At 36.4% G+C, this 12680-nt stretch overlaps 1 protein-coding gene across 10 annotated transcripts in view; it reads right to left on the reverse strand.

Annotated features, from left to right (window-relative positions):
* The window catches only part of NOL4 (nucleolar protein 4), a 277921-nt gene that overhangs the window by 210432 nt on the left and 54809 nt on the right, over nucleotides 1-12680 (reverse strand). Inside the window, exon 1 of one of the 10 annotated variants that reach the window (XM_016153928.2) lies at nucleotides 9673-10309. The exons of the other annotated variants lie outside the window; for them this stretch is intronic. The gene's annotated coding sequence lies outside the window, so the exon portion shown is untranslated. Of the gene's footprint in view, nucleotides 1-9672; nucleotides 10310-12680 lie in introns of those variants that run through there. 10 annotated transcript variants of the gene reach the window in all.

Here is a 12680-nt window from a genome sequence, read left to right on the forward strand (position 1 = left end):
GCGCACACATCTAGACATAGATCTTATATTCTTCACAAAAATTTATTCAAAATAGACCATACCTAAATGTAAAACTCAAAATTGTTAAACTCCTAGAAGGTAATATAGGAAAAAATCTAGATGACATTAGGCATGGCAATAATTTCTTGTCCAACACCAAAGGTATTATGAATGAAAGAAATAATTGATAAGGTAATCTTCATTAAAATTAAAAATTCCTGCTCTGTGAAAGACACTGTCAAGAGATCAAGAAGACAAGTCACAGATGAGGAGAAAATATCTGCACAAGACATTATCTGATAAAAGATAGTTATATAAAATACACAAAGAACTCTTAAAATTCAACAACAACAAAAAAAAACAATTAAAAAATAGGAATAAGATCTAAACAGCTACCTCACTGAAGAATATGTACAGATGAAAACAAGCAAATAAAAAATGTTCCACATATATGTCATAAGGAAAATAAAAATTAAAAAAAAAAAAAAGATACCACTACACTCATTAGAATGGTCGAAATCCAGAATGCTGACAACAGCAAACTCTGGCAGGAGTGTGGAGCAACTGTCATTCATTGATGGTGAGACTGCAAAATAGTACAGCCCTTTGGAAGACAGTTTGGCAGTTTCTTACAAAACTAAACAAACTCTTAACCATGTGATGTAGCAATTGTGCTTTTTGGTATTTACCCAAAGGATCTGAAAACTTAGGTCCACACAAAAACTTGTACATGGATGTTTATAACAGCTTTATTCTTAATTGCCAAAACTGGGAAGCAACCAAGATGTCCTTCAGTAGGTGAATGGATAATAAATTATGGTACACCTAAGTGCTAAAATGAATGAATGAATGAGCTATCAAGCCATGAAAAGACAACTTGAAGAGGCCACATACTATATGATTACAACATTCTGGAAAAGAAAAAACTATGTAGACAATAGAGGAATCAGTGGTTGCCGAGAGTTAGAGGAGAGGAAGGGATGAATAGACTAAGCATAAATGATTTTTAGGGCAGCGAAACTATTCTTTAAAATATTGTAGTGGTGGATAAAAGTGTTGACCCTGAGAAAGAAGAGACCTGCTAAAAAGGCTTCCTGGTGGCTAACTGGGTTCAAATTTATAGGCCCTAGAAAACATTGCTAAACAGGGGCCTCTCACACAAGCTGTGATTCAGGGAGAAAACTGCACTAAACTGCCTGTCACCTGCACTGAACTGCCCGCCTCCCACACTGAACTCCGGCCTGCACTGTGTTCTTGCCCCTTGAATCAGCCCTTATAATGGACTTCCTAGAATCATATTTTAACCAATAGGACTGAGACTTTCCCTATCCAATCATATCTGCACAGCAATATCATTATTAGCATCTCCACTGACAAATCAAAGCAGCATTTTGACCAATCAGATGGGTGATTTTTGGACCAAACTGTGGCAATTCAGAGTCCTCATTGGTATGAAGACATACCAATGAGGAATCAGGGGTGGGGACTTCTCTCTACATATACCAGCTCCCTTCTAGCTAGGGGAACTCACTTTTCCTTTCCACAAAAGACTGAAGACTGTGTTTCCCCAGCAGGAGGTGAAACACCAAAGATGTTTCACTGAGCAGTCTAGCTGGAGAAGGGCCTTGCCCCAGGGCCGCCTCTCAGCGCCCCCTGTTTTATAACAGCTGTAACACCATTAAGCTGCTCCACAGCTGTGCTGTATCACAATTGAACTGTTTGCACTGAATAAAGTTTCTTTTTTCATTGTACCTCAAATTAGGGATTCCTGTTGGGGTTGAACTGGCACCAATGACCATAGGTTGACACACATCATTATACATTTATCAAAAGTTATTAATGTTATTCAAAAGGACCAAAAACCATCTCAAGGCATTTTTGTAAAATAACCCTGGTCAATTAAAAAAAAATCAATAGAAAATTTACAGAAAATTAAAATGTAACAAAACTTATTATATTTCTTAATTGCATGTATTTCTAAAAATATTTCTTCATATTTTTAGACCAATTCAAATTGAAAATAAAAATCTGCCAAGGATATAAAACATTTATTTCTATTAATATTCTTTAAAAAAGAAAATCTCCACCAGAAAATAATTAGGAATGATTAATAGCAAGCAGAGTTTAAAATGCAGAGCTCTCAAAGTAAGGCAAATTTCTAGGGTCATATGAGTAATGGGCCATAAGACTTGTAACAGAAATTTCCATATAACAGGACCCTCATTAAAAAGGTAAACACATGAGTGAAAAGATGGACTAGAAAACAAATCTGCCCATTTGTAAATAGAAATCACAAGGTGACTTGTCTTACTTTCATTTGTCTCTTGGTTGGGAAAAAAGTTTCACCTTTTGGAGAAATAATGGAGGAAAACTGATAGAGCTATTACTCCTCAGATTTAAAATATGTGATAAATACAATGATAGATTTGTTTCTAAAAGTCCACTCTTGAATATAACATAGTAATTTCAGATAACCACAGACTGATCATATTAACAAGCAACCAGAAAAATAAGACAGACCACACTTAAGGAACAACTGTTTGTTTAACTGCAAACTTCTTAATAGTCACAAAGTCAGAAAATAGTAGAATAACTTCATGATTCTAAGGGGAAATACATATTAATTTTGAATTGTATAATCAGGTAAATTGTCATTTCTAGAAAATGAGAGATTTTTCAGACAAAACTCAAAAGCATTTACCACCCTTATTAAGGGAGCTTAAAGGCAGTTCTTTAGATACGAGAAAATTGCTAGACAACTCTTGAAAGAAAATACTAAAATTAGAAGTATAATTTATGTGTAACGTGTCAGAGATTATTAGAAATTTTTTCCAAACCATTTTTTAATAGATAAGTTATGTTCTTAGGGAGTCAATAGTCAAAAATTATTAGCCCCAATGTTTAAGTGGAAAGATAAGCATGAGACTATTAAAATAAATATGCCAAAATAGTTTTGCTCCTCTGCCTAGGAAACAACTGAGTTGTCTCTATTTGTTTATTAAAAATAATGCTTCTGTGAACATTCTGTTCATACTTTTGGTATATTCATGCACTCGTTTCTTTGGATATATAAATAAGAGAAGAATTGCTTAGTCATCGAGTATATTTATTTTCATTGCAAGATTTCCAGTGTTTATGAAATAATCAGAAATTTCTGGGAGGCCTGGAGTCTTAAAACAAGATGAGCTAGTTTTTTAAAATGCTCCTAACTTGGATATCTCCCTCCAACATACATTGATCTTCCATACTATGCCTTTGCTTAATTCTACATCATGAATATTCATTAAAACTATTATGTGAAAATAAGCTTATATGTGTTGAGTGCTTAATATGTACCCTACACTGTGCTAAGCACTTTACATGTGTTTTATCTTTTAATCTTCAAAATAATCATCTCTTATTCCCATTTCATAGTAAAGAAAGCTGAAACTCAGAAATATTAATACATTCTCTATGGTCATGGATATAGGGAAAGGGAAGCTTTGTAAGACAAAATAATGAATACGGCACAGCCTGGTGGTCATTTCAGTAGGAATCTTTTAGAAATCTGGAAAAATCGACCTCACTAAGTGACAGAGATACATATAAATTACTATGTTATAAAATACTGTATTGACAGAGAGTATATTGTAATAAAGAATCCTTAAAACATTATAGCTTAAATAGAAATGTATTCCTCTTTCATCTAATAGTCCAGTGGGCTAAAGCCAGCATGGTAGCTCCACAGTCAGAAACGTGTGACTGCCAAGGATTCTCCAGAACTTCACTATTTCCCAGCAAGATGTCAAAGTGAAAGAGGATGTACAGGAACTAAGTTGTACTCTTCATGTCTGCTAATGTAGCTTTGGTCCAAATTTAATCACAGGAGTACACCTACAGGCAAGGAAAGCTAGAAAACACAGTCAGTAAATTGACCAAATGCAGTCAAATGTCCAGCTGAAATTCACAGGGTTCTGTTTTTAAAAGGAAGAAAACAATAAACGTGGTGAACAAATGGATACCTCTGCCTTGTTTAGTAGTCATGTGCAAAAATATGAGAAACAACTGGAACAGTAAATTTAACATCCAACTGAGAGAGGTGTAATGCAGTTGGAAGAAAGTGACCTAATATAGTAGCTAATAGAAGCTTTTTTAAGGATAAATATTTTTATTGCAATATGACAGAGTCAAAAATGCACAAACCATAAAGGTACAGCCTACTAAATTCACACAAATAAACATACCCATGGAATCATCACTCAAGTCAAGAAACATAAAAGGAGCAGCATCCCCACAAGCTTCCTCAAGCCTCTTCCCAATCACTAACCTTATTTATCTTTCCAAAGATAACCACTACCTTAACTTCTCAACACATATTAGTGTTGTCTGTCTTGTTACACTTTTATGTTTGTAGCAGCATTTTTTAATATTTTACTGCTGTGCAGTATTCTATTATAGAGTATGCCATAATTTATTTAATCGATGCCCTCAAGATAAACACTAGAGTTGTTTCTAGTTTTCAGCTATGAAAAATAATATTGCTGTAACAGTTTCCTTCATGTTTTTGATGTACTCATAACTGATTTCTCTTAGGCATATGCCCAAGTAGTAAAATTGCTCCACAGAGTTACACATATGTTCAACTTTTGTAGATCATGCTAAGTGGTTTTTCCCAAGTAGCTGTATCAATCTATTGTCCCTCTCGCAGTCTATGAACATTCTATTTGGGCTACATTCTCACCAACGCTTGAGAATGCCATTCTTTTTCACTGCAGCCATTCTTGTGGGTGACATTTTCATTTCTCCGATAATTATTCTAGTGGTTGTAATTTTCATTTCTTGGATAACTATTGAGGTTCAGAATTCTTTTTTATGTTTCTTAGTCATTTGAAGAACCACTTTTGTTGAATATCTCTCATAGCTGCTTGCCCGATTTTTTTTATTGTAGGGTCTTATTAATTTATAGGAGTTCTATATAAAAATATGAACATGAATCTTTTTCTAGTTTGCAACTTTCTTCTCAGTAAATAGCTTTTGAATTATTTGAATGAAAGAGTGGCGAGAATAGCACCATACTTTCTTGTGAAAAATAATCTGCATAGAATACATAAAAATCAAGCAGAAATATGTTGAAAGGTATATATAATGTATACATTCCTTGATAAAAGCAATGAGGGCCTAATTTAGAAAGAGGATGACAATAATAGAAAAGAAAGATGAGAGAAATATTGTGAAGGACTAATTCACTCACTTATTTATTCGATACTGAGAAGATTTGATAACTACTTAAGAAAGTTACGAGATATGGGCTATTTATAAAAAGCAGTGATTACTTCATAAAATGAGGCACTCAGTATTGGCAGATGGGAACCTATGAGAGAATATAAGTGTGGAATTACTGAGGAATGTTTACCATGGAATCAGCAAGACATAAAGAAAACCAAGTAGCAGCAAAGCCCAATTTCTCCCAACTTTAGGCATTCTATCATTCTTGTCATTATTAACAACTCCATATTCATTTTTTTTCAGAACACTCAAAAAAAAAGAAAGAAAGAAAAAGAAAATTACAAAATGTTGACTTAAAGATAGTGAGATTTTAAAAATCAGCAATGAACAGAAAACTCTTTCCTCAAAAAGAGTTTTCCCAAGAAGGGATGTTTGAGGAGTAGCAACCTGAGGATACCTGTTTGTTAAAACATGTCCCATTTTACTTCATAAAATGAGGCACTCAGTATTGGCAGATGGGAACCTATGAGAGAATGTAAGTGTGGAATTACTGAGGAATGAGGATGTTCCTATCCTCAAGACTTGCTTCTAATTAGAAGGCTGCAGAACCTTCCCCCTGCATAAAAAAAGGCTGCATAAAAATTCTTATCAGAGATCTCAAGTCCTCTATCCTAATCATCACGATGTTATCATTTAACATTTACTGAGCACTAACATGCACCGTATATTATATGCATTATATAATCACTGTAAAGTCCTGAAAAATGAGTATTCTTACTATTATTGCTTTTTCTATTGCAGAAAGTTAAGGAATTTTCCCAAAATGACATAGCTAGTAAGTCATGGAGCTTGGATATGAACCAAGGCAGCTCAATTCTAGAGCCAGCTTTCTTATCTATTGTTCTTGACATTCTCCTTGTCAGCTATCATGTGACTATCACTGACAGTTAAAGCTATAAAAGAATAAAAATCATAATAATTAGGATTAAGTAGTAAGGAACTGGATGTGGAAAGCCACATATGGCATGGTACACTCTAAGAACAGAAATGAGTTTGAGACCCAATCTGAGTGATAAAGACCACTGAAAACACCTCGTGTTTGTTCACTTATCTCCTTCTTCACTTCACACCCTATATTACTAACACTTCTGTACTCTTGAATTTCCCCTCCACCTTCAAACTGTCACACACACACACACACACACACACACACACACACACACACACACACACCCTCATTCATTCTCCACCCCAGAGCCAGAATGATCTTTTAAAATTATAAAACATTTCATGCCACTTTTCTTAAAAATATTCAATGGCTTCGCACTGCACTGAAGATAAAATCCAAATTCCGTGTCAAGGCCCACAAAGTCCTGCAAAATCTGTACCCCAATTCTTTTTTCCACCCTCACTTGGCCCTTTTCACCATGCACTTTGACTTTAATGTCAAGCCCTTCTCCACCAGGGGAACTTTGTGACTGCTCTTCTCTCTGCCCTATCTGTTCTCTCTCTAACAACTTAAATATGTGGCTTCTCATCCTTTATCTCAACTTAACACATAAAACTTTTCTTTATCATACAACACCGTGGTTACTTCTGTAATAGGCTTCTTTTAAAAAGCTATAATTTTTCTACTTAGTTGTAAATATATCATTCTGTCTTCTCCACTATAATTAAGCTTCTGACTGTGTTTGCCTGGCACATGCTAGATACCAGTAAGAAATCTGATTAGATGAATGTAAGAATTAATAAATGGCTCCATGTTTCTTATCCTGAGTAACTGGGAAAAGAGTGAGGTCATTAACTGAGATATGAAACACAGTAGGAAAAATAAATTTGGAGAGGAATATAGTTTAGTGAAGGACAGGTTGAATTCAGATGCCTGCAGGAAACACAAGTAGAAATGTCCATGAAGTAGCTAGAAATAGGGGTCTAGAGTTCAAAGAAGAGTCTGCACAAAATAACACAGATTAAGAAGACAAGAGAATTATAGGGCAGATGAAGCTATTGATGTGGATGAGAAGGCCCAGGAAAATAAGCTGAATGGATAAAGCAGGAGACCAATACACAATACAAAATAAATAAATACATAAAAATAAAAAAAAGAAGAAAAGGAAAAGGAAAAAAATAAAAGATTGAGAAACAGACTTTTAAGAGGTCAGAGGAATGTCAGGATAAGATGGGAGGGGTGGATTTTCAAGGAAAATGACAGATTAGATTAAGAGGTCCAAATTCTTAGGAGAAGTTAAGTAAGGTGGCAAAAAAAGGAGGGATCAGATTTTGTATTTAGGAAACGCTGGGGGACCTCTGGGAGACACTGCAAACAAGTTGATTAAGACACTGAAAATAAATGTATTCCAAATTCATAGTCCATAAAATTGGAACTATATGAAAATCTCTTAGTGGCTTTGAAAACCCCATGACATAGAAAGTGTGAAAAAAAAAATTATTAAGTATCTCACCAATCAGCTTTAGGAAAGAAATAGTTATCCTGCATTGCTGGAATTTTCTAAAGGGGCAGTATTAAAGTCAGTTGAAAAGGCTGGTCTATTCAAAACTGCAGAACTATGTAAGGAAACTCATGATTATTAGTAGCCAAAGCTACCAAGGTGCTTTCAGACAATGAAAGCTGTATCATCTAGACATTAAATAGGAAAGAAATTTGAGCAGCAAAGTGTTGTGACCAACAGCAGTTGACAGGGCCTGCCAGGGCACGGCCGGCAATTCAAGATCACAGATGCCTCAACTTGCTCCAATCAGGGAGTCCTTCTTGCTAAGTGCATTCATGTCCGTAGTCAGTAGAGATGCATCCATGCACTAAATCTTGAACCTGAGCTAAATGTAAGTATTCTAGGATACTTAATTTACCACTCCCCAGTTCAAAGGCAAACCCAAGCTAAAATAACCCCCATTCCAAAGCCAAAAACTGATCTAAAACATAGAAGGAACAGAGCCCAGAAAAGAGATTTTAGAACTGGATTGGCATATAAAACTGGGGGAAAAAAAAAAAAAAAAACCTAGCTCACACAGAAGGAACTTCTGAACAGTCTCTTCTTTCTTTATTACGTCCCCAGATAGTCCAGCACATATTATTCCATTACTTTGTTTAAAAAGTGGTTAATTTCAGCAAGAGAACATTCCTATATTATCCATAGCCTATGAATAAAAACTAGGAATTTCACATACCTACAATAATAATTAATAATAATAATAATAAACTTTTAAAATCTTTCTGTTGATAATTAGACTTGGCCCAGGACAGTGTTCTGTAGAACTAAACGAGCTGTTTACTAACAGAAGAGGTGTGAGGCAGACACAGTACAAAGGGAACCACTTTTTCATCCTCCAGATCATTTATTGTGGAAGATGCAGAGATATAAAATTCTGGGTGAAAAAAAAACAAATAAAGAAAGGCAGGGTGGAGGAACCCGTGGTGAATTTGGACGTCTGCCCTCTCGTTTCCTGTTTGTGGGAGGCAAGCAGAGGCAGCTGCTGGGGTAGAGTTCACGTAAAACACCACTGGGGCAAAAGAGGGCTCCAGTTGCTGTTTCTTCTACTCAAGCGGCAGCGCCCACTGTAGCAGCCGGTGCAGGTGAGGCTGCCCTGGCGGTCTCCATGGCAACAGTGGAGGGTGGAGGTGAGAAAGGCGCCCTCCACCCCGCAAGCCCCCGCTTTGCCTCCCCCGACCTCGTGCTCGCTCTCGGCTTGTCCCCCAACCACTCATGATTGGCGCTTGCGGCTCAGTACTCCTGGAGGGGGAGCCACGCTCCAGTCTCCCCAACGTCCCTGGCCAACAATACAGTTGCCTTGGCAACAGCCCGGGGAGGAAGGCCAAGGCTTTTCTCCCTCTGGCGTTCCCGCCCCCGATGCCAGGAGTGTTAAGGGCCTGGAGGAGATCTGAGTCTTCCTCAAGCGGTGCTGGGCCATGTGCTGGTGCACTCTGAGGACGCAAGCTGGAGACCCCGGCCCAAATTCAGCATCCGCCTAAGAAGAGGCTCAGACCAACCCCCTGTCTGAGCACCTGAGGAGGCATCTCCTCTCTCCTCCCGACCCGCCCCTCGCCGCAGGGGTAGTAGGGCTTGGAAGACGCGGCACCACTGCGGTTATGCATGTTACCTTCCAAAAGTTGGCGAGCCCCACAGAAGCTTGCCCACCCCAATCCATCCCCACATCGAAGCAAGGCCAAGGTCGCCTTCTGCAAGGCGCCCTACTGGCTGTGGGCACTCTTCTCCCATTTTCTCCACATCCCAGCACACTCAGCAACATCCTCTAGCCAGCCCTTCACACCCACCTAGGGTTATCTCCAAGGACTAGGACACTGAGTCCTCCCCCTTTCTCTGCCCTTTTCCCTGGTGTTCTGGGAGCGAAGGGTAGAGGCAATCCAAGTCACGCAGGAGAAGGCGGCCAGTGCAGCCAGGGGCCCTAGAGGACCCAAGGCTTCAAAGCCGGGTCAGTTGCTCTGCTTACCCAGGACGCGGGATTGGGGAGTAGAAGAGCGGGGGTTGCGGCCAGATGGTGTCCTACCACCCCCAGCCAGGTAAAACAGGTCCAGGAGAGGAACCTGATGCACCATTCAAAATTGCATACAGAAAGTGATTTTGCTCAGAGCTTAAAAGAACTGAATCGTCTGTTTATTTACTGGAGCAAAATGAGCACAGGCGGAGAAGGGTGTCTCTTTTGGCAGCTAAGTCAATAGGGACTGCTGCCTTGCTTTCAAATGCAACAAAAGGAGCCGCTGATTTTGAACGAAATAAATGCTATTTAGATGTAGACAAAGGAAAAGCGAAAGAAACTATTTTTCATTCTCTAGTTGAAATTTTGAGGATAGTTTTTCCAACGTTTACAATATGGATCTGTCATTTTCTTGAGCAATAAATTTTATTGCTATAACCAGGACTTACCATAATAAAAGCTTTTATTATCTTTTGAACAAGATCCACAGTTTGAAATTAATAAATTTGTAAGTAATTCATGTACTGCTGAATATACATTGTATCATTGATTTTTCCAAACACATATGGAGATGCTCGATGTGTCACTGTATTGTTAAACAATTGTTGGTTTCCTAGCACTTATGACAAAGATAATCTTTAACTGGAGAAAATATGTAGGGATATAAAAACTATTTGTCAACTAGAATTAAGTTAAATAATTTGCCTAAATTTTGAAGTGATTTGCTATATATTTTTATGCATGTAAATATATGTATATATTTAGTTACTAAATAAATTTGGATACTAAAACATAAAAGATCTTAGAATGAGAGTTTTGAGATTAGATATACTACTTAAAATGCAAACTGAAGTGTTATCTTCTTGGTAATTTAGGTATGTCGGGTGTCTTTGCACTGATGTACTCAACTTTATTAGACAGTTATTTCCAAAGATGATTTTTCTAAAGACTTTCGGTTTAAATCTGATGTACAATGAGTAAGAGAATAATAAAAACAATATATCTTTAATCATCTTCTAAACCACAAAACTATTTCTATACTGGAAGAAATCTTTCTACTATCTCCCTGAGGATACTATCCATGCACTTGAGTGCCAAATTTGCTCCTTTTCGCTCACATTGATTAAAGGCAAATGTATAGTCATACACCATAAAGAAGGAAATATTCTGAGAAATGTGTCATTAGGTGATTTTGTCATCGCGCTAATGACACAGAGTGCACCTTGACAAACCTAGATGGTATAGCCTACTACACACCTAGGCTATGTGGTACAGCCTATTGCTCCCAGGGTACAAGCCTGTAGAGCATATTAGTATACAAAACAACACAAGATTAAATCAAGCACAAGAGAAGATGATGCAATCAAGAGATGTGGTAAACATGAGATATATGAGACTATTTCTTGTGTAACATGGCATATTGTTTTAGAGCAAACTTTGTTATAAGCATAAAAAATATACTCTAAAACAAGAAAAAGTATAGTATAAGTACATAAACTAGTAATATAGTTTATTATCATTTTTAAGTATTTATGTACTGTATATAATTGTATGTTCTATACTTTTATATGACTGGCAGCACAGCATCACCACAAACACATGAGTAATGCATTGCCTTACTACATTACAAAGTCTATGATGTCACTAGGCAATAGGAATTTTTCAGCTTCATTATAATTTTATGGGACCAGCATCATATATGTGGACTGAAACTTTGTTATGCTGTGCATGACTGTATATTTCAACTGTATATTTTCAGCTGGAGACAGATCTGTGTATAAGTCATAGAATGAATATGGATTGATCTTTAATAGCACAGATTATGTTCTCAAGATCTTAGGAGAAAGATCATGATCAGAGCACCTCACATTCCAGTGTGTGGAAGTTCAACTGCATGGTAAGTAAACGGAAAAGCTTTTAGCTTTCTGGACTGCTTCTCTTGCCATTGGAAAAGTTTAGCCTGGCTTCTTATGGCATTAGAAGTTTAGCGTAGCTTCACATGGCACTAGAAGCCTCAGCAGGTCTCCCATTCTTTCAGCTAGGTCTCAATATTTGCATTTATAAGCACTGTTTCATTTTCTCAAACAGAATATATATTGGGGGATTAAAATATAGAGCATAACACAGAGCTGCTAACTAAAGCTTTTAAAATGAATAATTTTCTAATCATTTAATATTAGTGTACACTAGAATTAAGGAAACTGAAAAAAGAGAACTATATTAAGAAATGATTTTTAAAAACATCATATACTCAAAATGTAATTTTTGTTAACAGATATCTCTAGATAGTAGAACCAGAGGTGACTTCTTTTCTTTCTTTTGCTTTTCTTTACTTTTCAAGAAATCTGTAATAAGCAGGTATTATTTGAATAATAGACATTTATATATTTTAATTGATAAACATCTATACTTTGAAAAGCATGTCATACATTAATTTTAATCTATTGGTTATGATTAACTATACTATTCTTTCAATGTTTAAACCTTTAGGTTATACTATATACTAGAAAAAATAAGCCAACTGAATGAAAATTTATAAAATACATCTTTCTAAGAGCTAGGAAATTTTCATAGGTTGTTAAAAGCAAATACAGAACCAGAAAAACTTGTATGTAAGTCTCTAGGTTACTCACTAAATAACGTTATATTATAAGAAATTGTTATATTTAAGATATTCATTAACCTTAATATAAAACTGTCAAATCTCCAAAGCATCATATAATGAAAAGCTGGCAGTTTTTATGTACTGTTCCATCAGAATATAGCCACATCACAGCTTATCTGGGCTAACAGGTACCACCTAGTTTATAAGTTGGAGTTAAAGTGTTTAATAGGAAGGCAATAATAAAACAGCTAAAGGATACAATGTAAATATAGCCACCTTATAATTCCCACTTCATCAGTGTATGCCAGTTTAGGAGATAGATCTTGCACCTGAATTTGAAGTAAATCATAGGCATGCAAGGGCAAATTGAAAAGTGCTGTCTTTTATAGAAATTAGATTACACAAAAATTTGTCTATC

This window comes from Rousettus aegyptiacus, unplaced genomic scaffold (genome assembly GCF_014176215.1).
Source record: "Rousettus aegyptiacus isolate mRouAeg1 unplaced genomic scaffold, mRouAeg1.p scaffold_m13_p_12, whole genome shotgun sequence".
NCBI classification, from domain to species: Eukaryota; Metazoa; Chordata; class Mammalia; order Chiroptera; family Pteropodidae; genus Rousettus; species Rousettus aegyptiacus.